Source organism: Loxodonta africana, chromosome 2 (assembly GCF_030014295.1).
Source record: "Loxodonta africana isolate mLoxAfr1 chromosome 2, mLoxAfr1.hap2, whole genome shotgun sequence".
NCBI lineage: Eukaryota > Metazoa > Chordata > Mammalia > Proboscidea > Elephantidae > Loxodonta > Loxodonta africana.
In genome coordinates this window covers 125,971,951-125,995,678 of record NC_087343.1, presented here as the reverse complement: position 1 = coordinate 125,995,678, position 23,728 = coordinate 125,971,951, and the positions used below count along the sequence as shown (strand labels likewise).

Sequence of the window (23,728 nt, the reverse complement as noted above, 5' to 3'; positions counted from 1 at the left end):
AAACAGGATTTGATTTGTAGTTTTGCATTTATTGATTCTGAATATAAGGTTGTGTTGCATATTTTTGTCTTATTTGTATATGTGAAAAAAACATTAGAAGCATTAGAAGACATGCTGATCTGGTTATCCCATGTATTTCTCTGCCTGTCTTATTTCTCATGCTTGTTTCATATTATTAACGATAAAACCCACTATTGTCGACTTGATTCCGGATCATGGAAACCCCATGTGTTACAGAATAGAACTGCTCCATAAGGTTTTCTTGGAGAGGAGCCCTGGTGGCGCAGCGGTTAAGCACTTGGCTGCTACCCAAAAGGTCAGTGGTTCGAACCCTTGGAAACCCTATGGGGCAGTTCTACTCTGTTGTATAGGGTCAAAATGAGTCAGAATCGACTCAACGGCAGTGGGTTTGGGCTTTTTTAGGGATCTTAAGGGAGCCCTGGAGGCTCAGTGGTTAAATACTCAGCTACTAACTGAAAAGTCAGCAGTTCAGACCCACCTGCCACTTTACAGGACAAATATTTTGCAGTCTGCTTCAGATTTATAGCCTTGAAATTCCTATAGGGCAGTTCTCCTCTGCCCTGTGGGATTGCTGTGAGTTGGAATTGACAGGATGGCGATGGATTTTTGGGTTTAATCTTAATGGAAGCAGATCACCATGCCTTTCTTTCGAGGTGGTGCTGTGTAGGTTCAAACTGCCCACCTTTAGGTTAGTAAAACTCATTGCCATAGAGTCATTCTGACTCTTAGCGACCCTATAGGACAGAGTAGAACTGCCTCTTAGGGTTTCCAAGGCTGTAATGTTTATGGAAGTAGATGGCCACATCTTTCTCCTGAGGTGGGTTCAAACTGCTGACCTGTCATTTAACCACTGCACCACCAGGGCTCATGCACAAACTGTTTGCACCACTTACAAGTCAGAATCGATTTATTGGTACACAACCACAACATCAGGCCTTCGTTATTTTATTGGGGCTCTTAAGAAGTCCAAATTAATATGCTCTGGAGCCCTGGTGGTGCAGTAGTTAAGAGCTTAGGCCGCTATTCAGAAGGTTGGCAGTTTGAATCTACCAGCTTGTCCTTAGAAACGCTGTGGGGCAGTTCTACTCTGTCCTACAGAGTCGCTGTGAGTTAGAATCAACTTGACTGCAATGGGTTAGAGTCAGTCTTGATCATTAAAAGTAATGTACATCAATAATTGTTTTAGTTGGCTTTTGATTTGGGGCGGGTCATTTTTGACCTACTCATGCCGTAACATTTTAAACACTGTTAAAGATCATCTGTACATTCAAATAGAACTTGGATTTTAGAGTTACTGGCTATTAGCTTTTTAGGGCTGTCGTTTTCGGAATCATAAGGAAAGTAACCCTTCAAATTTTAGTGGTAGAGTTGTGATAGTTTTTCTTTAAATGTTTAGTTCTTGTAGGAAGGGTTACTTGAGAATATATCGACAGTCTGGTGTTGATGTTGGTCTGATGTTTACCCAATAGTGAATAGAGGTCGCCATGAGTCAGAATTGACTCCAGGCAACTAACAACAACAACAAATGATAATAGTGATGATAAAGAACCATGTAAGCAAGCCATGATATGTTCAATAAAAAGTGCTTGGCATATTTGACTTCGATCAGAACTTAACTGGAATTCTTGACAATCAACGACATTGACACATGTTTAAATAATTTTTCCAAGAAATAAAAACCCATAATGACTATTTTTTATACCTTAAAAATAAACTGTAACTGTTTTCAAAGTACTGTATTTGTGCTACCTTGGGGTAGTTCATGTTTGAGGCTAAGTAAATTCCGAAATTAACCCATTTTATAATTGTTGAGATATTTGAAATACTGGTGTTTTCTCCCATTTCACCAGGGTATTCTGTGTGTATGTGTGGGGGTCATTTTTTGGTAAGACTTTTTAGAATGGTTTAGAAAGTGCTTTATCAAATATAATTAATAAAGGAATTAAGACTGCTGCCGATGAGCATATTGCAGCTATGCCCACAGTTTGCCTGTGTGGATTATGACGGTTTATCAATTAAAATTTGTAGGAAACATTTCTAACGTGCTTTACAATCTTTTCATATTTATTTTCTAGGATAGGTTGCTATGATACGTGTTTTTATGTCCCAGTTGTCTTTTTATCTTTAAAGTGTTTAGGTTTCTTACTTGCTTTAAGATGAGAGTCTGAGATACTTTGTTAAGACTTTGTAGGATTTTTCTCACAGTTGCAAATTAGTACATATTGGTTTTGATCTGTTAGAGTATTCTTAATCTCACTTCTCATGAAAGAAATATTTTACTGAATATACATGTTAGTAATGTTGTAGGTCTGTCTCAGAAGAGGGCCCTAATGGGTATCCTCTGCATCCTTGAGAAAAACTGAAATACTTGCTTATCCTTTGTACTTACTTGCTAGTTAGGTATGGGTATTTCTCTGATTTTTTTTTTTTTTTCTTTTATACTACCTGGAGGAACTTGGAATTTAGCTTATTAATAATTAACTTTATCCATCTTGCTGTCTCAGTTCAAAGCTTAAGTATGCTTGAACCTTTCTATAACACAAATAATGAACAGAACTGAATTCAGCCAAACTGCTCTGGGGACCCTCCCACCCCCACCCCCTGGCCCCCTCCAAAGGGAGTTCCTAAACTGAAATACCAAAAAGAACTTGGTAATAAGTTGCCTTGATCATGACACTGTAAAATACCTGTAAATGTATTGTAGTCAAAATGGATTATTGTAAAACAAGCTCCCTCTTTTGCCTGGAAAGCATTAGATAACTACATGTTAAATCTAGATACCTTTGAAAATGACTAAATGGTAAACATTGATATTTTCATTTTGTTGCTTACTCACTTAGAAATTCATACTAAGATTTCTGATGAAATCTTCATGGTGGAATTTTTATAAACATCTCGTACTGAAAACAAAATCATTTTTGTTTTATTTGACTCAATAGATCTACTTTGACTTTTTGCTTAGTAAAGCAAAAATGAATTTTTACTACATCCAGCATTGGTATGTTTTGCAGTTTATACAGAGCGGGAACCCATGGGTATTTGTGGAATTGGTATGTTGATTGGATGGGACTTGATAAGGTTTAATCAGAAAACAACGTTCTTCTGTCTGTGCCTTCAAACCCTCCCTGTAAATTATGTCTTTCTCCGCCTCTGGCTGAGCTTTTAGAAAGATCAGGTAGTGTTTCAGTCCCTTTTAGGTAATAAAATGTCTTCTGGTCACTTGGCACTAAAATACTTCTATCTTAGCCATTAGAAGGTTCATCTCAGTATAATAACCAGCGTCCAGACTTACACAGTTTAGAACTTGCCTTCCTTAGCTCAGAACCACTTCAGACCTAGAAGCCTGTTTTGGAGCATGAGACCTAGTAGACTTCTCTTTTCACTTTGCCAGCTCTTCTCCAATGTGCTGCCCTCACCTGTCTAGGGTCCAGCTCATTGGGGATGGAGGTAAGGGGAAGGGGTACTGTTCTAATGGGGCTTGTTCTGTTGTGTGATTTAGCATTCATGCCTTCTAAGTTGTGTAGGTTGTTCACCAACTTGACTTTCTCCAGGAGTGCTGGGAATGATCTCCTTCAAGATTCCATGGCTGGGAAACTCCACCTACAATACCTGTGATACAATTCTCCTCTGACTCCAGTCCCCTAGCCTTCCTTGTTCCTTCTTCTGCAGACTTATTTTGCCCAGCAAGGCATTGTACTTTAATGTTAGAGTAGTCGTATAACATTTTAGGGGGCAGTGATGGCTCAGTGGTAGAATTCTCACCTTCCATATGGGAGACCTGTGTTTGATTCCCATCTAGTGCACCTCATGTTCAACCACGACCTGTCTGTCAGTGGAGGCTTGCCTGTTGCCATGATGCTGAACAGTTTCGGCAGAGCTTCCAGACTAAGGTGGACTAGGAAGAAAGGCCTGTCAATCTCCTGAAAATCAGTAAAAACCCTATGGATTACAATGGTCCTGTCTGCAGCCTGCTTCGGGGATCGCACAGGCCTGGGCAGCATTTCATTCTGTTGTGCCTGGTGTCACAGTGAGTCAGGGGCCAACTCAGTGGCAGTTAACAGCATAACATTTTAACCAGACTTGCCCATACTTTATTGAGATTACTTCCTAAGATGCAGTTTCAAGCATCACACTGGGGCCTCAGCACTCTATCTTTCCAGCTCCTTGCTGTCAGGTACCCCCACTGCAACAGTAGTTCAGTCTGATTGGGACCTACAGTCCATTGTTGCTACCACCTTTTTACTGTCCTAGGTTCCCCTTTCTCATGTCTTCATTTGAATATTTACCCTGTTGTGACTCCATGCTCTACCATTGTGATTTCTCTCTTGTGCATACCCTGAGTTCCCCTAATTTCTCCCTTGCATACACCTTCAGTTCCATTGGAGCTCTCCTGCCTTCTTTGTAGTCACCAAGCAAAACCCCCAACTCTGGTTTATCCGGTTCTCTATCCCTGCAGCACCTGGGCAGTTGAGCATGCCTTGAGGAAAATACACAACCCTGTTGATCTGGTCTCTTTAAATTTCTTGACCTCAAGAGGGCCCTTAGTGATGCCCACAGCCCTATAATTCTAGTACATTTCCCTGCTTGAATCACTCACTCTCTCACTCCCCTGAATGTCTCTTTTATGGCTCCCTTCTCAGATCACTAGCACCTCTTTTCTCTTTTTCATTTTCAACCGATGACCTTGTTTCCTGTATATTAAAAACGAAAGCAATCAGAAGAAAGCTGTTACGTGCTCCATTTTCATGTCTACCGGCTTACTTGCATCTATACCGTTACTCTGTCTTTCTGTCTGTGGCCATCACCTCCACTCTTGCCCTTGAATCTCCTATCGAGGACATGGCACTGCATCAGTATTTATCTCCTTTGTCCTGCAAATGATCTGCATCGTCAGTGTTTCCTATTTCTCCTGGATTATCCTCTCAGCATATAACAACCCTATGCGCTATGCTAGTTCATTCCTACCCCATAGGGTTTCCAAGGATTGCAACTGCTGACCTTTTGGTGCCACCAGGGCTCCATCAACGCATAGATATGCTGGAATATCTCCCATCTTTAAAAACAAATTTACCCTAGCACAGTGTCTTTCTTCAACTACTGTTCTCCAAAAGAGTTGTTGATATTTGTAGTTACCAGTAATCCCTGTCTGTCTGCATCCACACCAATCAGGTTTTTTCTCTTCCGTTCTGTCAGGTTACTAGTGACCTCCTTGGTGATAAATTCCCTAGATCTCAAACCCAATCTCACTGGACCTAACAGCAGCATCATTTGAACGGGTGATACTTTGCTCTTCTTTGAAGCCTTTCTTCACTTTGCTCCTGGAACACTACTACTACTACTTTGCATTTTCTTTTCCTGGTTCTTTTCATTGCCTCAACTTCTAAACAATGAGGCAGTGCCTCAGGGCTCTATGTTTAGAGCTCTTCTTTATTTATGCTTAGTCCCTGGTGATGTCATCCCATCTTCTAGCTAGAAATACCGTGTATTTTTAGCTAAAAATTTTATTTTCAGCCTGGATCTCTTTCCAGACCTCCAAACTTGTATAACCAACCAACTGCCTGCTCAACATTTCCAATTAGATACCTTGTGGACATCCCAAACTTAACATGTTCAAAACTGACTGCACGTCCTCCTGCTTCCTTCCACCCTGCCGCTCTATAATTGCTCCTATCCCGGTCTTCCTAATGTCATTAAATGTCAGATTCATCTTTCAGTTTCCCTGGCTGAAAACTTTGTAGGCATTCTTAACTTCTCTCTCTCTCTCTCATGCCCCCACATCTAGTCCAATTTAATGTATCGTGAAAATATGTCCTTAGTCTGCCTTAAAATCTATTTACAAATAAATGTAACCACAGCCTGCTTTGTTCAACTGCTGGTGCTGCCTCTAAGCAACCATCATCTCTTACCTGGACCGTATCAGTAGTCTGTCTTCTGATCTCCCTGTTGCTCTGGCGCTTTTGTATTCTCAACACAGCAACTAGGGTGATCCTTTTAAAATTAAAGTCCAACTACAGGTAGTCCCTGATGTATGATGGGGTTCCATTCCAGCCATCATTTAAGTAGGTTCAGACATAAGTTGAATACCTCATTTTTAAAATTTTTCATTGTTATTGCCTTTTATTATCAGTATCTTTATAAAACAGATTTTCGTTTGTTTTGGGGGGTTGGAAACACTACATCTGATATCATGAGTGATAACATCAGCAAATTACAGCTGTAATGTTGTATGTAGTACGTACTACTAATGATAAAGTGTACCAAAAAAACAAAAACAGGCAGTTTCAGTTGTAAATGTGGTTTGTCATAACTCGAATATATCGCAAGTTGGGGACTATCTGTATTTTACTCCTGTGTTCAAAAACCTCAGTGGTTTTCCATATCATTTAGGGTAAAAGCCAGAAGATTTAGAATGCCTATAAGGCGTGACCTGTGCCACCTGCCTTTCTGATTTCACATTCCTCCCACCTGCCCCTTGGCTTACTCCACTCTAGCCACATAGGCTTCTGTGAAATTTCTTGAACCTGCCAAGCACAGTTTTGCCTCAGTGCTTTTACGGAAGGAAGTTTGTCTATTCACTGTAGAACCCTCAATATTCAAAACAGTGTCTGGCATGTGAGGGGGAACTCAATAAACACTGAACGAATGACTCTTTGTCTTGTTAACTAATGCATGTCCCTGGTAACAGCTCCAGTAAAATAAATTTGGATGCAAGAGGAAAAGGTAAATTTCACATCAGTTTTTGTGTGTGGAAAGTGAAAATACACAGTAAAATTGTTTCGTTATGTTTCTTGAACTCTAAGTTGGCGATTTACAAGAACTTACACACTTCAAGTTGGAACATATCATACTTTTCTTTTACCAGGAAACCCTGGTGGCATAGTGGTTAAGTGCTACGGCTGCTAACCAAAGGGTCGGCAGTTTGAATCTGCCAGGCGCTCTTTGGAAACTCTATGGGGCAGTTCTACTCTATCCTGTAGGGTCGCTATAAGTCAGAATTGACTCGACGGCACTGGGTTTGGCTTTTTGGTTTTATTTTACCAGGGCTATGGACTCAAATGACATTGGGAGCCAAAACTTAGTTGCTTTTCTATTAATGCTAAGCTTCTTTTGTTAAAGAAATGCAATTACTACTACCAAGAAAGTATTTCACCTGTTTTCTGAGTATTTCTTACTTTTTTTGTAGAAAACTTAAACAGAAATCTCATAGTTTTAGGGAGGGATATCAGTATATAAAAGTTTCTTAGTCTGCCGTACCGTCTCGGTACTCCACTGCCCATTTGCTTCGCCCTCACGAGAGGGGGCTTTTAAAGACATTTATTATATTTCCATGTGAGCTGGCTGCTATCTATAATAATGTATGTGACTATTGAATTCATTATGTGCATGTAAATGTTTGTATTCTTATATGAAAAATGCTCGTATATACTTAGATACACTTTTCTAAGATGCAATTTAGCTGATATTTAGGTGGGAAATGAGAATGTAAGGAAAATTAATTATATGCAAATTTGCAGTATTTCATTATGCTGAGACAAGATTTTTGTCACTTTTTCAAAACCTTTTTTCCCTGCACTGTAGATCTCATTTCCTGTTGGTTCATTTACAAAAAAAAATCTTTTAAATAAAGTATGGAGATAGGTGGCTTAGAAGTTCCCGATGAATGCATAGATAATTTTGTATGTGTAAGTACAAATTATTCTCTATAAACAGTCTAAATTTATTTTTGTTTTTGTGTAAAACACAATAATTCATGTTTATTGACTTGTCTTATGGACTTGCATGTTGCCATCAGCATGGACTTAATTTTCATGGCCATAAGGACATGGGGTGTGTGTGTATCTTTACAGTTTTTCTAATGTGCAAAGGCAGTTTAAACTCCTAAGCAATAAGTATTTGTAAAATCAAATTTGATATTTGTCTTTCCTATTAAAATACGTGACTATTTTAACTGATTTAGAGTTTATTTACAGGCCATCTGAAATAATTTGTCCTCACCCAGAAGGCGTCGACTATGTAATTTGGCCCTGAAAACCTCTCAGGCTGCTCTCACCTTGCTCACTGCACTCCAGCCACATTAATCTGTTCAGCTTGTGAAGCATGTCGTGCTAGTTCTTGCCTTATATGAGTTGTTTCTTCTGAAATGGTCTTCCCCAGATCTTCGCAAGTCTGGCCCCTTCATTCCTTTCAGGCCTCAGCTTAAATATCACTTCCTCATTTCCTCACCGCTCAGTTTGAAGTAGCCCATCGCTATTTTGTTTTCTTCGTAGCATTGATCCTTCTTTGAAATTATGTATTTTTTAATTTTTTACGGTGTTCCCAAATAGATGATAACCTTTCTAAGAGCAGGGATCTCCCTTGTCTTGTCCCCTGCTGTCCACAATGCCCAGAACAAAACAAGGATGAGTGAAACCAGGTACCAATCTCATCTGCTCTTTCTTGTGGTGGATTTTAGTGTTCTGTATTTTAAAGTGACAAAAGGGCATTTCTTCTAGCCTGGGGAAGTAGGAAGCTGAATTATTTAGACAAGAAGCCTGTTTGAGAAAAGGATGAGAAAACTTGGAAACTTCTTTGGACGATCCTTAGACCAGAGTGTTGGTGCACTGGAGCTGGCTAGCCAATTGTGCACATCTCTTTCCAACTCCTGTTCAGTGATAACCGGGTTGGTAGTTTGAAACTGGCCCTGGTGGGAGTACTTACACCATGGAAATTGGCAAGTTCTACAAATCGGGGCCGTTTTTTCTGTAGAGCCAAAGAGCTAGTTGTTAAATATTTATCAGAAGACCACTGGGTGGAACCATATGAAGATGCTGTTTTATAGATCAGACGTACTTGAATATTGGTGATTTCTTATGGTTTAACCCAGCAGAGTCACTTATTTTGGTTTAAAGATAATTTTTTCATGGGAGTCAGTGAAATTACTTCAGTGCTTTACCTTGTTTCTTTTTCAAATGTGAGTTCTTTTTACATCCCACGATTACTCTTAGATTTATGTAATGTGTAATAATTGGCTGTTTATATGTTTGTATGCTACGTAACTATATACTTTGTTCCAAAGCAGATGAAAAAGATCTGAGATGGCTGTGAGAGTGTTCTTGTATTTGTTACTGAGAACCAAGCCCATTGAACAGTGTATCTTTTCTGGGAAAGTGAGCAAGCTGATTTAGTTTGAGTTATATATATCATCTTTTTTGTTCATTTGATTTTTCAGAACGATTTACATAAACATGTTTAAGTTCAGCTTTGTTTGCTTGCTTGTTTTTCTGGCTGAGGATATCAATCATTTTTTTTCTTTTCTTTTGCCCATTATCACCCCCTAAGTCCTGGGTGGTGCAAATGGTTGAGTCCACTCAGAGGTGCCTTGAAAGAAAGGCCTGGTGATCTGCTTCCTAAAAATCAGCCATGGAAAACCCTACAGAACACAGTTCTGCTCCTGTACACATGGACTTTCTGTGAGACGGAATTGACTTGATGGCAACTTTTTTTTTTAAGTGCTGACCTGCTTTTTGTAATCATTTACTTCCTACCTGCTACTGTGATTTCTTCTATGTATCAGTGTCTCTAAATCATGTGAAATAATTCAGTCTCAAATTTTAATAGTTTTTCCTATAGTCCTTTCTATGATCCCTGGAAATTTTAAGCCTCTCTCCTCTCTCCTCCCCAGCAGTTACTTTTCTTTTAACCCACTGACATCCAGTTGATTCTGACTCACAGTGACCCAATAGGATAGAGTAGAACTGCCCCATAAGGTTTCCAAGGCTGTAAATCTTTATGGACGCAGACTGCCATGCCACATCTTTCTCCCCCTAGAGCGGCTGGTGGATGAGGTGGCTTCAAACCGCTGACCTTTTAGTTAGCAGCTGTAACACCAGGACTTCTTTTCTTTCTTTTAGGCACCAATTTATTTTTTAAAACTTGAACTTTGTTGGCTCAGGCTATTTCACTAGCATTTTTTGAGCAGAGTTTATGTTAACTCTGGATAAGTGAATTTAGACTGGTGAATTAAATTGAAAATACGGCACCTAGGTTTCTTATCCTTTAACTTTCATGCATAAGTGCTAAAAAAAAATGTGTTAAATGTAAAAAAAAATCAGAAGTACATATAAGCTAAAGAATAAAAAACATATCAATAATTCCACCTCTGAGTGTCTTTCCAGAAAATAAATGAATATATGTTCTTCCACTGAAGTAAGATACACAAACTGTTTTATAACATCTTACTTTAACAAATAATGTGATCCTAAAAGTATTGCTTTAATTTGAAAAGGGTTTTATTGGAAAGTGAAAATTTTGTTTGATAAAGTATAAAGCTGTAAGTAAAAGTTGTGTTTAAAAACAGTGGTGTTTATGGAGAGTAGAATGTGGTAAGTCACCGCGAGACAAAAATTACTTCAGCAGTAATTTTTTTTCTTAAGAGCCCTTTTCCCAGAGTTGCACAATAGCCTGATTGTATTGCTAAAGAAAACAATGCATGATTCTACATACAGCAGAATTGTTTTAATAATAGCCCTAGGGTAAAATATGGGCCTGTGGATAAGTTCTTTTTTTGTCTGACCCAAGTCCTACTGATGCCTTAATGTTAAAATAAATTTAGAAGAAAAATATGATTCATTGGAGGCATTAATCTCTATTCATATTATGACAGTTTCATTAGATATTGCTACACTTCTTTTGTGTTAATATGAGGAGCTGAGAAAGAGTCTTGGTGGTGCAGTGGTTAAGGCACTAGATTGCTAACAAAAAGGTCAGTGATTTGAACCCACCAGCTGCTCCAGGGTAGAAAGATGTGGCAGTCTGCTTTCCGTAAAGATTTACACTCTTGGAAGCCCTATGGGACAGTTCTACTCTGTCCTATAGGATCACTATGATCAACTCGATGGCAGTCGGTTTATGAGGAGTTAAGGAAGTTCTTGGGCATAGAAAATCTTAGCATTCTTTCATTAATGTTTTATTTGTTTTCTTTCATGAATATGAAAATACACGTGGAAGAATCATTAATATATATTGGTGTAAGGAATCCCTGGGTTGAGCAAACGATTGAGCACTCACTACTAGCCAAAAGATGCGGTCTGAACCCGCTCAGAGGTGCCTTGGCAGACTGGCCTGGCGATCTGCTTCCGAAAGGTCACAGCATTGAAAACCCTATGGGCAGTTCTGCTCTGCACACATGTGGTCACCATGAATTGGAATCGACTCGACGTCAATAAAGGCAACAATGCATCCTTTGGAAAATTACCAGTTCCAATCTTGTCCAATCTAGTTTCCGGATCTTAGAGTAGCAATTTTTAAAGCTAACCAAGTATCCTTTAAAGATCGCCTGGTTTAAGTGATTTTTCATTTACCACAGTAGTATGGATTACCTGGGACAGAGTAGAAGCTGATTTCTTGCCTTGTTTTTGTTATTCTTGACCTTGTTCTTTTCTGTGTTGTATTACTGCTTGCTCACAAGCTTTCATAGTCTCTCTTTTCTTAAGTAGCTAAAGTCAGTATTTCTCCTATCCCACAATGATACTTCCCAGATGGTGAATACATTGCTAAAAACATTTCTTCTATGGTAAAGAAGTATAGAAAGCACTGTAGTTTATGTGGCCTTTTCTTCTGAGAAGTGAACTTTGTAAAATGTTTTTCACATCATGACTACGTGTTTGGGCCTCTGCTTGTTGGAAGGTAAAGTGAAGCTTGAGATAAATTCAAGAAAAGTATTTAGATTATTAAGTACACTTTACTGTTAAAAAAATTGGTTATTCTTTTTTTAAGTTTTATTTCAGGGTGAATTTTTATCCTCCCATTTTTATATTTATTTTGTGAATGTTGTTGTTAGCTGCCGTCAAGTCAGCCCCCAACTAAAGGTGACCCTGTGCACAGCTGAACAGAATGCTGCATCGTCCTATGCCATTTCTATGCTAGGTTGCAGTTGGGATAGTTGTGATCTGCAGGGTTTCCATTGGCTGATTTTTGAAGTAGGTCACTAGGCCTTTCTTCCTAGTCCGTCTTAGCCTGGAAGCTCTGTTGAAACCTGTTCAGCATCATAGGAACACCCAAGCCTCCACTGACAGGTGGTGGCTGCACATGAGGTACCTTGCCTGGGAATTGAACCTGAGTCTCCAACATGGAAGGTAAGAATTTTGCCACTGAACACCCCCACCCCACCCCCGCATGCCATCCCCATTTTCTGACTAAAAAAACAAAAACAGTTGCTGTTGAGTTGGTTCTGATTCATGGTGACCTCGTGTGTTTCAGAGTAGAGCTGTGCTCCATGGGTTTTCAGTGGCTGTGATCTTTCTTCCAAGGCACCTCTGGATGAATTTGAACTGCCAATCTTTTTTTTTTTTTGCGTTCTAGTTTCTTTTTATTTTATTTTAAAATAGTTTTTATTGTGCTTTAAGTGAAAGTTTATGTGAATCAAGTCAGTCTGTCACATATAAACTTACATACACCTTACTATATACTTCCATTTACTCTCTCCCTAATGAGTCAGCCCGCCCCCTCCTTCCAGTCTCTCCTTTCGTGACCGTTTTGCCAGTTTCTAACCCCCTCTACCCTCTCATCTCCCTTCCAGACAGGAGATGCCAACACAGTCTCAAGTGTCCACCTGATACAAGTAGCTCACTCTTCATCAGCATCTCTCTCTGATCCATTGTCCAGTCCCTTCCATGTCTGATGAATTGTCTTCAGGAATGGTTTCTGTCCTGTGCCTACAGAAGGTTTGGGGACCATGACTGCTGGGATTCTTCTAGTTTCAGTCAGACCATTAAGTCTGGTCTTTTTATGAGAATTTGGGGTCTGCATCCCACTGATCTCCTGCTCCCTCAGGGGTTCTCTGTTGTGCTCCCTGTCAGGGCAGTCATGGATTGTGGCCGGGCACCATCTAGTTCTTCTGGTCTCAGGATGGTGTAAGTCTCTAGTTCATGTGGCCCTTTCTCTCTCTTGGGCTCATAGTTATTGTGTGACCTTGGTGTTCTTCATTCTCCTTTGATCCAGGTGGGTTGAGGCCAATTGATGCATCTTAGATGGCTGCTTGCTAGCATTTAAGATGCCAGACACCACACTTCAAAGTGGGATGCAGAATGTTTTCTTAATACAATTTATTTTGCCAATTAACTTAGAAGTCCCCTTAAGCCATAGTCCCCAAACCCCCTCCCTTGCTCTGCTGACCTTCGAAGCATTCAGTTTATCCTGGAAACTTCTTTGCTTTTGGTCCAGTCCAGTTGAGCAGACCTTCCCTGTATTGAGTATTGTCCTTCCCTTCACCTAAAGTATGAACTGCCAATCTTTTAGTTAGTAACAGAACTCTTAACCGTTTGTGCTCCCAAGGGACTCGGTTTTGTGATATGTGACTTTTTTTTTTTTTTTATAAAAAAGACACATACAGACTGTAAAGAAGTTAGAAAATTGCACAGATGGGAAATGGCGGAACTGTCGTTCGAAGTCTTGTCTGTCTAATTTCCAGTGTCAGTGAACTTGGGAAGCACTGTAAAGTGGCAGAAGGAATATGGACTTTGGAATTAGTCACACCCCAGTTTAATCTCTAGCTTTGCCACATATTTGCTGCATGACTTTAGGGAAGCTCTTATCCTCAGTATTTTTCATTTTCATTCTCTGTTATGAGAGGGTATCTCAGTTATCTAGTGCTGCCATAACAGAAATACCACAAGTGGATGGTTTTAGCAAAGAGAATTTTATTTTCTCACAATCTAGTAGGCTAGAAGTCCAAATTCAGGGCGTCAGCTCCAGGGGAAGGCTTTTTCTGTGTCAGCTCTAGAGGAAGGTCCTTGTCATCAATCTTGCCCTGGACCAGAAGCTTCTACATGCAGGAACCCCAGGTCCAAACAACACGGTCTGCTCCCAAGCGCAGCTTTCTTGGTATGAAGTCCACCAACTCTCTGCTTGCTTCCCTTTTATCTCTTCGAAGATAAAAGGTAGTGCAGGCCACACCCCAGGGGAACTGCCTTTGCATTGGATCAGGAATGTGACCTGAGCAAGGGCGTTACATCCCACCCTAATCCTCTTTAACCATAGACAGAGATTATGATTTATAACACATAGGAAAATCACAAAATGGAGGACAACCACACAATACTGGGAATCATGGCCTAATCAACTTGACACAAATTTTGGGGGGACACAGTTCAGTGCATGACAGAGGGTCATAGGTTTGTTAGGATTAAATGAGGTAACACATAAAACACTTGGCTTATTAAAAAAAAAGCAAAACCCCTTGCCGTTGAGTTGATTCCTACTCATAGTGACCCTGTAGGACAGAGTAGAACTGCCCCATAGCGTTTCCAAGGAGGAGCTCGTAGATTTGAACTGCTGACCTTTTGGTTAGTAGCTGTAGCTCTTAGCCACTGTGCCACCAGGGCTCCACTTGGCTTATAGAAGGTGTAAATAAATGTTTCTGTGCCCTTTCTGTTACACCATATTGTTTTAAAATATCTGAGGTAACCGCTAGGACATTTAATTTAGAAATGAATTGCAGTTTCTATATGTAAAACCAAGGTGGATTCATATTGTAGTATCCTTTTATCTGTCTTTAAAAAGATATTCTGACTTAAAGAAAAGCTTTAAGGTTAGTAGCTGAAACAGAACTAAGTTAAACTAAATTAGGATGACTTAATAATTGCTGACCAAGTGTTAAAAAAGTAACTATTTCCAAGTTTCTTGAGAAATTGAAGCAGTTGTTTATAATATCCATAAAAATGTCTGTTTTAAATGGTAAGAACTGACCTTTTGGTAAAGAAAAATATGACTAAAATAATGTTTTAAAAACTATTCAGCTTTAGTAGTAATCAAAAACCAAAAACCTGCTGCCGTCGAGTTGATTCCGACTCATGGCAACCAAAAGGTCAGCAGTTGGAATCCACCAGCCATTCCTTGAAAACCCTGTGGGACAGTTGTCTGTCCTATAGGGTCCCTGTGAGTCAGAATCGACTTGATGGCAGCAGGTTTGGTTTTTGGATTGTTTGGCTGTATTCTCTTGCCTTTGTAGTTCTTTGAGCACTGCTATTCAGTACTCATCTGTATAATTTTATGTTCATGTACATGCTAAGATTTTTTTTTTGAAAGATTATGTACTTCCTCATGTATTTTAGAGCTGACATCTAATTTTTTTTAAGAGTTGTAATAAATTGCATTCTTTGAAATGGAAACTACATAACTTCCACATTAACTTTTCAGGAACTTTCTTTTTTTGTATTGTACTTTAGATGAAGTTTTACTGAGCAAATTAGTTTCTCATTAAACAATTAACATAGATATTGTTTTGTTACATTGGTTGCCAACCCCATGGCATGTCAACATTCTCCCCTTCTCAGCCTTGGGTTTCCCATTACCACCTTTCTTGTCTGCTCCTGCCTTCTCATTCTTGCCCCTGGGCTGATGTGCCCATTTAGTCTTCTTTTATGGGCCTGTCTGATCTTTGGCCAAAGGGTGAACCTCAGGAGTGACTTCAGTACTGAGTTAAAAGGGTGTCCAGGGGCCATACTCTTGCTAAAACCATCCACTTGGGGTTTCTCCAGACCGGTAAGTCTTGTCTTTTATTGTGAGTTAGAAGTTTGTTCTACACATTTCTCTGACTCTGTCTGGGACCCTCTGTTGTGTTTCCTGTCAGAGCAGTTGGTGGTGGTAGCCAGGCACCATCCAGTTGTGCTGGACTTGGCCTGTTGGAGACTGAGGTACTTGTGGTCCATTAGTCCTTTGGGCTAATCTTTCCCTTGTGTGTTTGGTTTTCTTCATTCTCCCTTGCTCCAGATGGGGTAGGACCAGTGGAGTATCTTATTTTCTCACAGTCTAGTAGGCTAGACAGTCTGTTTTGGTCTCTTGGAATAAACTCTTCATTATTAACCTCCTTTAAAATGAGGATTTTTATACTGAATAATATACATAATTGTTAATTTGAATATTGAACAATTAAACAGATACTATGATTTCTCTATGACATATGTTCCCCTCTTACCAGTTTATCGATGACCATTTTATTTTTAGGCTCCAGTGTGCTAGGGCCTCAATGACATGCAGACTGATCCATTGGCAAGAGAATGACCCAGCCTTCCCACTAATCTTAACTCCTTATGAAGACATCTGGGACAAATTAAACATTTACTGGCTCTTCCAACATAAGTTGGGATGTCAGCACTACCTGCATTCACCTAGCAGTATGGTTCAGTAATAGAATTCCTGTCTTCCAGGGAGGATATCCGGGTTCAATTCCTGGCTAAGGCACCTCACGCACAGCCACCACCTGCGGTGAAGGCTTTCGTGTTGCTAAGATGCTGAACAGGTTTCAGCAGAGCTTCCAGACTAAGATGGACTAGGAGGAAAGGCCTAATGATCTACTTCTGAAAATCAGCCAATGAAAACCATGTAAATCACGATATTCTGATCTGCAGCTAGTCATGGGGATGGCACAGCACCTGGCAGCATTTTGTTCACTTGTGCAGGAGGTTGCCATGAGGTGGGGGTCTGACTCGAGGCTAGCTACCAACAACAACAGTGGCATAGCGGATCATTCTTTGGGTAACTGACAATGCAAAGGCAGTTGTTTTTTAATGATACTGTCAGTATAGGAGGGCCACTGCATTCAAAGATAGAGACTCAATTAAGTGTACACTATTTGGGTTAATATCCAGAATGACCCAGAACATTAACTTTGGGTAGACAGGCTGAATTAAATTGGGACAGTCTTGGGTTCACAGATTATAGCAATCTGAATCAAACTAAAATATGACAAGCTTTTATGTCATAATATAGAAAATTAATATAAGACAGAGAGGACAAATTACTGCCCAGTTTTTTTTCTATGGAAATAGTGACTTATTTTACCTTGGAGGGAAGTTATGTGTACCTCTGCATTATCATGTATGTTTCTCTTTTGTTAGATTAAATCAGAACATTCATTACTGAACAAATAGTTACTGAGTCCTAGCTATGCACTAGGCACTCCTGGGCACTGGAGATGGAGCTGTGAACTAAAGATCCCAGAATCCCCCTCTTCGTGGAGCCACATTCTAGTTGGCGAAGGCAAGCGATAGGTAGATGAGTCAAATACATAGAATGCCTGATAATTTAAAGTGCTGTGAGGAAAAATAAAGCATGAAAGGAAGATGGGGACTGCCAAGATAGGGAACAGAAGATTGCAGTTATAAATAGGATGGCAAAGAAAGGGCTCAGTGTAAGGATGATAAAAAAATAGTCATTACAGCATTTTTTGTGATGCAGATATTGGCAGCAACCTAAATATCCATATGCAGGAGATGAGCTAAATATAATGTATCTATGTCATCTGGGTTATGTAGTGGAATACTGTACAGCTTTTAAAAAAGAAGTCCTACGTATACTTATATATAATAATCTCCAAGACATGTGAAGTTATAAAAGCAAGTTGCAGAATGGTATACAGAGTATGCTGCCATTTATGTGTATCATAATATATATAATTGTGTAACATAATTTTATAAATGATATGTATAAATTTTATAAATGCTTGAAATCTCAATGGAAATATATGTAAGGAACTGGTGATGATTATCTCTGGGGTAGTGCCTTAGTTATCTAGTGCTACTATAACAGAAATACCACAAGTGGATAGCTTTAACAAACCGAAATTTTCTTACAGTTTAGGAGGCTATAAGTCCGAATTCAGGACGCAGGCTCTGGGGAAAGCCTCACTAGCATAACAAAGACAACCCATTCCCAGATGGGGTTACAACAACAGGCAAAGAAGTTAGGATTTACAACACATATTTTGGGGGTACACAATTCAGTCCATAACAGGTAGGAAACAGAGTGATTGGTGGACTATAGATTAAGGAAGAAATACTTTATGTACCATTTTGTTCTGTGTATCTATCTCTCTACCTACATGTAGATAGGTATAGATAGTAGATATACCTAGGTATAGATAAAAAAACCAAACCTGCTGCCCTCTAATTGAGTTGACTTCAGACTCATAGCAATCCTATAGGACAGAGTAGAGCTGCCCCATAAGGTTTCCAACACTCTAAATCTTTATGGAAAGGCAGACTGCCACATCTTTCTCCCACGTAGCCTCTGGGTGAGTTTGAATCAGTGACCTTTTGGTTAGCAGCCTAGTTAAAATACATAAAATTTAAAATAAGAACATGAACACTGTTCGCCTAGTCAGAAATTGATGTAAAAACATTTTACGTCATTTAGAAAACCCAGCGGCTTAGGTAGTTGTCTGGCTTAAATATAATGAATAAATGAAGTACTTAAATAGAGATCTGGACTCACTTATGATGAGCTAGAGGCTGTGTGTTGATAGTGACCATAGTGAAGCAAAGTAAAAATCCTCTTTTGATTGGGTAATGGATACAGAAGCCCACTGCCACATCTTTCTCCTGTAGAGCGGCTGGTGGGTTTGAACCGCTGACCTTTTGGTTAGCAGCCAAGCACTTAACCACTGCGTCACCAGGGTTCTCTAGTAGGGTCAAGGCCTGAAAATTTAAGCCACTGTATCTGTTGAGAACTCTGGTGGTGTAGTGGTTCAGAGCTATGTCTGCTAAACACAAGGTCAGCAGTTCAAACCCACCATGTGCTCCTTGGGAAGTCCATGGGGACAGTTCTACTCTGTCCTTTGGGGTTGCTATGAGTTGGAATCGACTCCATGGCAATGAGTTTGGTTTGCTTTAGTTCATATCTGTTAGGAAGAAGTGGAAACTAAACAAATATTACTGTTAAGACTTAGGAACTTTAGCTTCTTGTAGTTTGATCAGCTTAAATTGCAGTGAATTGGGCATTTAAAAATAGACTTTTAAAAGTCCTAAAAGGGTCCAAGGACTGGAGTAAAATTGGCCTAACTTCATAAACTTGGTCTAAATCAACTATCTTTGGGACTTTTGAATTACTGGCATAACATCCTGGCCACTGATAATAGGTATTCACTCTATCACAAGGCGTGACATTGTACCTTTAGGCAGCAGTGACTCAAAGATACATGTCAGACTATAACCTCCTCTCACTGATTCTAGTTCTACCATTTGGGATGATGCAGAAATATCGTAATTTTTCTCTGTGACAGCCCTAAAAGTATTTGAAGGTAGCACAGTTAACTCATTTGAAAATGCAGTCTTCTTTCCATAGCATTATAATGGAACTGAGACTGATTAACTTGGAGAAGAGAAATCTCTGGATAGAGTTAGGGGTACATACTTTTGATACTGTCTAAATGAAATATAATGGTTAAATTCAGTTAAGGAAATAATGGAGTTAGCTGTCTCTTTAGTATAAATGACCCTGGCAGTGGGGGATAAAGGTGGCATTTAATGTGGTACATAAAAGATCAAAGCATGCCAGAATTTAACATTAATTAGATTGTATCTGGCTTCATGACATTTTTTCATGAATTCTAAGCAGAACTTGAAGTACATTTAGTAATGATACCCAGATGAACTCTAATCAGATGATTATATTAAGATATCTTTTTTGTTGGCAGTAGAATGACTCAGTGTTTTTTATCTAATTCCTATGAAGTGTAATGAAAGATTGAGGTATTCAGTGGACCACAATTAAATGAATAATGTTGAAATCCATCAAATTTTCCCTTTGCTCATGCCAAGTTATTTAGGTTATTTAGAGTGCTATTTTTTGGCACATACTTTCTTTGTAATTAGTAATTATATTTTTTATCCTTGGAATTGAGATGTTGTACTTTTAAAAGTACTTTTAAAAGAGTTACTTTCTCCTCAAGAGGAAGATTGTGGCAATGATTTTGAAACTTAATGCATTGAAAAAGTCCTGCTTTTTGTATAAGTCTAATCAATTACTTATATTTATATAACTCAGAAGTTATTAGGTTTAGAATCCACCCTACACTTGTATGACTTCAACTGATTGATTGCATTATATTATGGAAGATGATTATATTAGATGTAAAGTCATTACATTGCATCCACAGGTATAGGTGTTAAGATTCCAACATATATTTTGGGGACACAGAACATAATCCATACCGTATGGATATACCACATTTTATTTATCCATTCATCAGTCGATGGACATTTGGAATTATCTTAGTTACCTAGTACTACCGTAACAAAAATACCACAAATGAGTGGCTTTAAAGAACAGAAATTTATTTTTCACAGTCCTAGAGGCTAGAAGTCCTAATTCAGGGTATGGCCTTAGGGAAAGCTGCTTCTTTGTAAATACACAGCGGAGTTTGCAAATTCAGATGCCTACGGGGTCCACGCAGGTAACTGTGAACTGGGTTGTAATATAGAAGAAAGTGGTGACATCTGTGGAGAACTGCAGAATACATGCCCTGTCTAACGGGTCATCTGCTAATCAACTCTAACAGAGTTGCCATGTAGGAAAGTGGGCCCAGTATTTCCATATGTCTTGATTTTTCAAGAGAGATCAGAAATCGAGAGCTTTAAATATAGGCAGTTAATCCTTTATCACTGGGTAGACCAACCTTGTGTGGGCTCACTAAACACATCTATGTGCCGGATTCTGCCCAGTGGGCAACCTTTGATGTATAGAATTGTACTAGATGTACTACGGAAGCTACAGTAAATTTATTTGATGAGAAAAAGTTAACCATGTATAATAACCACATTACAAGCTTCAAAACGCAGGTTGCGTGGTTTGAACATGGTGCTTACTGAGCCTAGTGTTTTGAGTTCATTTTTCATTTGGATCAATTGGTTATAGATGGGGAGCGAGAAATTGTTCCCTGTTGTTTTTTGCCTCCTAATTGCATGCTTTCATTTGCGGACAGGGCCAGTTGTGAGTGTGTGGATTTCTGAGTGAAACCTTGAACCCAAATGAGAAGAAGCCTTCAAGGAACAACTTCTACTGAGAGTGAGTCTGCAGAGTCATCTGTGTGCATAATATGGAATGTTCTCAGCTCAGAGATAGCTGAATAAGTGACTTCATTGCCAAGGAGTGGTGAGTCTGAATATCCTCCACTGGTAAATAAATAACCTAAATTCTTCAGTAAAAATCGAATGACTCCTTCTGCATTCTTAGCATGTACTGTCAAATAGTAAATTAACTTTTTGTATTACAGAGAATGACAACAGTGCAATTTAAGAGAATTGTTTATCCCTAAAAGCATGGTTAATGTATGTGTGGTTATATAATAATTGTATAATAATATATGCAGAGTTGGACCTTCTTCTTCCAGTTTCCCATATCCCTTCCTTTGCCTGTGCATTTTTCTGTTTTATCTCTTCTGTAGTCCAGATCAGTCCAAGGCAAGGCCAAATTATTCCAAAGCCTGTCTTCCTTGAAATACTCAGCCAACACTGAGGTTACGATCATGATATTCCCAGCACCCATTCTTTTTTTTTTAATTGTGCTTTAAGTGCAAGTTTACAATTCCAGTCAGTTTCTCATACAAAATCTTATGTACACATTGTTATGTGACCCTAGTTGCTTTCTCTGCAATGTGACAGCACACTCCTCTCGGCCCTGTATTTCCCATGTCCATTCAGCCAGCTGCTGTCCCCCTCGGCCTTCTCAGCTACCCTCCGGACAGGTGCTGCCCACATAGTCTCATGTGTCTACTTGAGCTGAGAAGCACACTCCTTACCAGTATCATTTTATGTCTTACAGTCCAGTTTAATCTTTGAAGAGGTGGCTTCGGGAGTGGTTTCAGTCCTGGGCTAACAGAGAGTCCAGGGGCCATTACCTCTGGGTCCCTCCAGTTTTAGTCAGACCATTAAGTCTGGTCTTTTTACTAGAATTTGTGGTCTGCGTCCCACTTTTCTCACGTTCCATCAAGGGTTCTCTGTTGTGTTCCCTGTCAGGGCAGTCATTGCAGGTGGCCAAGCACCATCTAGTTCTTCAGGCCTCAGGCTGTTGTAGTCTCTGGTTATGTGGCCCTTTCTGTCTCTTGGGCTCTTATTTTCCTTGTGTCTTTGGTATTCTTCGTTCTCCATTGCTTCCGGTGGGTTGAGACAATTGATGCATCTTAGATGGCTGCTTGCTAGCTTTTAAGACCCTAGACGCCACTCACCAAAGTGGTATGCAGGACATTTTCTTAATACACTTTGTTATGCCGATTGACCTAGATGTCCCCTGAAACCATGGTCCCCAGACCTCTGACACTGCTCTGTCCCTTTACAGTGTTTGTTGTATTCAGGATGGATGGTCTAGTTGCATATATTTTAAAGCTCTATGAAACCAAATCTTAAAAAAAAATTTTTTTATGTCCTAAGTTGAGGTATCTGTGTACTCTTCTATCATTTCTTTTAATCCTGCTATTGTAACTTGAAAAAGCATGAGATTTTTTTTTGTTCTTGAAAATCGATGGTGTTGCTTTCAGTTATGTTAAGGGAAATCATTACCCTGTGTTATAAACTGGAAATACATTCTGACACCTTTAAAAAGTGATCTACATTCGTGGAAGAATTCACCTTTTTTTGTTCTTGATTGTTATTAAAACCTGGGAGAATCACTTTTTAAGAATATGGGGAAAGTTGTGTGATGTGCTTGGCGCACCACTTTAAATGTAGTAAAGTACCATTGTTGAATAATGCAAGAAATTTAGATCACCAAGACCAACTTTGAAGTGCTTTATTTCATATATACTATGAAGAGTTTGTAGGAGAAGAACAAGTGTTTTAGTCTAAGGCAGTCATGGCAGGCATATGACATAAGCCAAACGAATCAGAATGAATCTTAGAACATTAACCAGGACCCTGGTGGTGTAGTGGTTAAGTGCTGTGGCTGCTAACCAGAAAAGGTCGGCAGTTCAAATCTACTAGGTGCTCCTTGCAAACTCTATGGGACAGTTCTACTCTGACCTATAGGGTCGCTGTAAGTCGTAATCGACTCGACGGCAACAGGTTTGGTTTTTGGTTTTTTGGTTGAGATAAATAAAGGCACCTAATCTTTTCTGCCAAATTTCAACCTGAAAACATACAACCATTGTGAACTGCTGGCAGCTATGTTCTGATCATGAGTAAGAAGCCAGCACTGGGGAATTAAAAACGAAAAGCAGAAACAGTTGCCATCAAGTAGACTCCAACTCCCAGTAACCCTGTAGGATAGACTAGAACTGCCCCTGCCCCATAGGGTTTCCAAGGAGCGGCTGGTGGATTCGAACTGCCAACCTTTTGGTTAGCAGCCATAGCTCATAACCACTGTGCCACTAGGGCTCCAACACTGAGGAATAGAGCAGAGAAAAACCATTCCCTGGTCACCCGTATTCAGTTGCTGGTTCAAGCCTCCTCTGAAGCTAGTATACATCTAACCTTTTACTTACTTGAACCACTTGTTTATTCCATTTGGCTCTGGTTTTTCTCTTACTTGTATTTGAAAGCAGCCTAACTGATTGATCTTTGTCATTACTCATTCTCCACCTACGTAATGAGAACTCAGTGTACTTAATTGAAACTTGAATTGTGCATTTGGCAAGATAGGGGTGGCAGGTAATGCAGTCCATTCATTGATTTTATTCAAGTATTCAAGTTAAGTGCAAGGGCTCTGGTGGTACACAACCAGAACCCTGTGTAACGAACAGGCTTCTCAGCTCTTCCATCAAGGGCATGGGAAGGGTCCTGGCAGCACAGGTGACAGCTCCCAGGTTCTGTCTTTGTGCATGTTTGTGAGTATTTTTCTGAAAATTGGTTCCTAGAGGTGGAATTCTAGTAGAGCCAGAGACGCAATATTAGAGCTTTTTAACTTTGTCAAGTTGTTTATCTGTAATCTTAGGACGATCACAGTGAATATTTCCCTGAAC

The 23,728-nt window shown here is 39.5% G+C and overlaps 1 protein-coding gene across 5 annotated transcripts in view; it reads left to right on the top strand.

Moving 5' to 3' along the window:
* CDC42SE2 (CDC42 small effector 2) overlaps window positions 1–23,728 on the top strand; it is a 104,148-nt gene that overhangs the window by 2,098 nt on the left and 78,322 nt on the right. For 3 of the 5 annotated variants that reach the window (XM_010590178.3, XM_023548504.2, XM_064275496.1), the window contains exon 2: window positions 20,759–20,928. The exons of 1 other annotated variant lie outside the window; for it this stretch is intronic. The gene's annotated coding sequence lies outside the window, so the exon portion shown is untranslated. The remainder of the gene's footprint in view (window positions 1–20,758; window positions 20,929–23,728) is intronic. One more of the 5 variants, XM_064275505.1, reaches the window with a different exon arrangement.